The 4249-nt window shown below is 42.1% G+C and overlaps 1 pseudogene across 1 annotated transcript; it reads right to left on the bottom strand.

The window, feature by feature from the left end:
* Window positions 1–1952: 1952 nt before the first annotated feature.
* On the bottom strand, window positions 1953–3336 carry LOC308648081 (protein TFG-like; annotated as a pseudogene). Its single transcript has 2 exons — window positions 2349–3336; window positions 1953–2140 (listed from the first exon to the last, which is right to left on the bottom strand). The product of its transcript is annotated as a protein TFG-like (transcript).
* Between the last annotated feature and the right edge of the window lie 913 nt (window positions 3337–4249).

Raw genomic sequence — 4249 nt, 5'->3', positions numbered from 1 at the left:
AGTTGGATCCGGCCAAATTTATATATCTGAGTCCACTAAGCAGAGATTTAAGCAGAGATTCTGCATTTAATGTTGTATCTCAGGGAGTAAGAAAGGGCTGTTTGTTTGATTGAATGAAAAATTTATCAAAACATGACCCACTGTGAGTGAATTAGAGATGTCCAATATTTCTAGGTTTAACACAGAGGAAGAGCTTCAAAGACAGATAGATTGGAATGCTAGAGTGGATTTGCTACTTCAAACCTACTCACCCACACTAGAAGAATCCAGAAGGTAGACCTTTCTTTGAGAAATAGGTTTGTGAAGGGATCCCTTGCATCCTTGAAGAGCTACATGGTTGCTAGACCTTCTGTGGAAAACACTATCACTGAATTGGAAAACTTAAAAACAATGGAAATAATTGGGCCACTTAACCACCAAAGACAAAGTGGGTATAATTTCAGTTATAGACAGCAGGAACAAAGCAACAATGTGAGTAGTCTTGCTCATGTAAATCCACGACGTCAGCAAAATAATCAATCAAAATAATAATTTTTCTTCAAAGCTGAAATAGATATAGAGACTAATAAATTCTTAATTGATCTGTATAAGCATATATTTGCATATATATATATATTTTTTAATCTCCTCTCATCATTTTATCAATTAACATAAGATAACATAAGATACACTAACTTTATATCAGTATTTAAGTATTGTTAATTTTACATCATAGTATTAAAGTTAGGGAATATTAAAAGAAGTATAAACATTACTCAAGGACTTTACCTCCTTTATGAGGAGGGGATTAGTGCAGTTTTAGTTGTACACAGGATAGTCATATCATGCTAGGGGGGACTATGATGTAGTTATTGGCTCTATTTAGAAATCTCTAAGTATGGTTTAAGGAGATGTGTATGATGTGGAGTTGACAAAGGATAGACTCTTTATAGGTAATCATAGAGGGTAACTTAGGTAATTAGGGTAGTTGATAAGGCTTTTGTTTTGTTTTGTGGGAATATCTGTGAAGAGGCTTCCAGAAGAAATTGACATTTAAGTCTGTATGCTGAATGAGGAAGATCCAAACTCTCCCAATGTGTGCAGAGAAACTGGATAGAATAAATAGGCAAAGGATGGATAAATACACTCTCCTGGGACCAGAATACCCTTCTGATGCCCTTGGATATCAGAATTCCAGGATGTCTATCCTTTAGACTCAAGGATTTGCATGAGCAGGGCTCCCCAATCCCTCCCAGTTTCCTGACTTTCAACCTAGAACTTAGAGTCACACCTTTGTTTTCACTAGTTCTGAGGCTTTTTGCCTTGAAGTAAGCCATACTGCATCCCTAGTTCTCCAGCTTACACTGCCTATCATATAACTTCTCATTCTTTATAATTGTGACAATCAATTTCCCTAATGAATACTCTCTTATCTTTCTAGTCTGTCACCTCTGTTTATTAATGTATCATGCTCTTTCAATATGAGATGTATAGAATATTTTTTATCAAATCAGACTAGTCTAATGATCTAATCTCTCTGTTGCAACTTTTTTTGATTAAATCACTTTTATTAACCTATTAATGTTACATTTTATACACAATATCTAGTCATCTTCTCTACTTTAGCACATCATGTTAACAGTAAAAAGCCAAGTAAGATGGCTAAACCTCAACCTAGCATTTTAATATCCTATGGACAAGGGAAGCTAGAAAGCCAATCACTTTACACACATGTAAATGTAGTGTTCCAAAATAACTAGAAAGTTGCCACACTTTTAAGCAGGGGAGGAAGAAAAACAACTTTCATTTTGGTCTTTTGTTCTAGCAAATTATACTTTCAATTAACAGCAACAATGATATAAAAAATGCTCTGCCTTTTGAATTTATTAACTTCAATACAAATTAAAATATAATATTGGAGCCTTTTACAAGGTAATAGCTAGCAGCTACATTCATCAGTGCAGCTGGCCTCCTTATCGATACCCAGGTCCAGGTTGGGTATAGCCCTGACCAAAGTTACATGCATAGGGTCAGGCCCACTTGGAGGAGGGGCCATGGTACTTCCAGAAGGTGTAGTAAAACTTGGTCTTGGTTGATAAGCCCTAGGTTGGTTTGGAGCCATTCCAGGCTGAGAGGCAGGGGCCATGTTATAATTAGTAGGCTAAGGGGCTGGGGATGTGGCTCAAGTGGTAGTGCACTCGCCTGGCATGCGTGCGGCCCGGGTTCGATCCTCAGCACCACATACCAACAAAGATGTTGTGTCCGCTGAGAACTAAAAAATAAATATTAAAAATTCTCTCTCTCTCTCTCTCTCTCTCTCTCTCTCTCTCTCTCTCTCTCCTCTCTCACTCTCTCTTTAAAAAAAAATAATTAGTAGGCTGAGACATTTGGGTAGGATAATGGCTCACCTGGTACTGCTGTGGTGGTTGAGCAGCCAGTTGCTGAGGCTCACCAGAAAATATTGGAGCTGGTGCCTGGGAAGTTGGTTGCTGGCTATATCCCTGAAACTGCTGAGGTTGTGGGGTCTAGTCTGCTGACTATAGCTAGCTGAATACTGGATACCATACTTCTGAGGTGGCTGAGGTGGAGCTTGAGGCTGTTGGGCACCATAGCCGGCTTGCTGTTGGTACATCTGACCTTCAATCTGACCTGCTTGTGTTTGGGCTCCTGTATATGGAGGCTGTTGTAGCTGAACTCCTGGTGGGTGAGCTGCTGAAGGGGAGGAAGCAATGCTGTCGGGCCTTCCTGAACGGTAGTCTGTAGGAACACTGGGTGGCCCTGAAACCTGATCATCTGTTAAATCAAACGCTGACATTACGTTTTTATTGATTTCATCTTGGTTTTTCAAAGGATCAAAAGCTGACATACTTGCTGCCATAACCTGAGTAGACTGTTTTCCAAAAGAATCAGAAGCAGCAGGCTTTTCTTCCCTCCCATCCACAGTATCATTTTCAGGAATATTGGTGGAAGGTCCTGGTTCTCCAGGTGGTTCCAAGCTATCCGATAAGTGATTCACTTTATTCCTAAGTTCTATCAGTTCTTGATGGAGAAATTTCACCTGACTTGATTCAAGGAGTCTTGGTTGGCCATTAACAAACAATATCAGTTTCAGTATCATACTGCACTGAATAGCAAAGGAAAGGTCAGAACTATCAAAAATTGTTATAAGATCTCCACCTTCATCTTTATTGTAACTTCATCATTACTTAGAAGTTTTCCTCTGAAAACTTGATGCATCATTAGCACTAACTCATCGTATCTTCATAAGTAATATCTTCATTATGAATGGGAATTCATATCCTCCCCAAGTTGAGCTTTGATAATTATCTTCCCTCTTAGGTCCAACTGTCCATTCATGGTGGACTCCAGGATATTCTTATATAACTATAGAGAAAGACGGCTCACAAGGCCATCGCCTTTGCTCAGGACTCCGTTGACAGGCTGATTCGAGAGGCCACCACCGTAGACCCTCTGCAGCCACTGCACCTAGCTGGAAGACTGCCCTGGGCCCCAGCCAATCGCACAGACCCAACTAGGCTAGCCCCCCCCCTTTTTTTGACATGTGTATTGGAATGACTTTATTTAAGTACACTGGGACCCACCAGGCAATGTGGTTTGTGAGAGGCTGTTTGAGGGACGGGTTTGAGCTAAGAGAAGGGGGGTGAGCTGGATAAGCACACAGCAGTCTGTGGGTTGCCACATTGCTTTCACACACCTGCTTTGGCCCACATCTGGCAGGGGCCTTTGGTCATAGGACGGCGTAGGGGAAGAATACTGCCTGGAATCTAAGACTAGGTTGGGACTTGGTGTCACAGGTGAGCGTCCCAGTGAAGACAGGCTCCCCCAGCTTTGTATCATTGGGGTTGAAGGTCACTCTTGAGCCACTACTAAGGGTCAGGCCTGAGCCCTCCTGGCACTCTGGTCTGGCCCTTTCCTTCACTCCCTTCCCAAATGGGTCCAAAGATGAGAACAGCACATGATCAACCCAGAGGGGGCATTCCTGCCCTTCAACCTAGTCCCCCTGCTCAGCTAGAGTGCAAAAGGCAACTTGGTTAACTGCAGCTTTTTCCAGTCTCATGGGGACTGTGTCCCCAGTGCCCCTCTCTTGCAAGGGGCCTCTGCTGAAGAGTGATTCTACTTCCTATTTCAGAAAACCCAACCAGTCACCAGACTGTTGGTTTCAGGGTGGTGAGCAAGTGCAGGAGGGAGGGAAAAAAAGGGGCTGGTGGGGAGAGTGTAGCCTTCAATCCTGAATGGTCCTGAGGCCTAT

Source organism: Spermophilus citellus, assembly GCF_964194105.1.
Source record: "Spermophilus citellus genome assembly, chromosome: 4".
NCBI lineage: Eukaryota > Metazoa > Chordata > Mammalia > Rodentia > Sciuridae > Spermophilus > Spermophilus citellus.
This window is presented reverse-complemented; position numbering and strand designations above follow the sequence as displayed.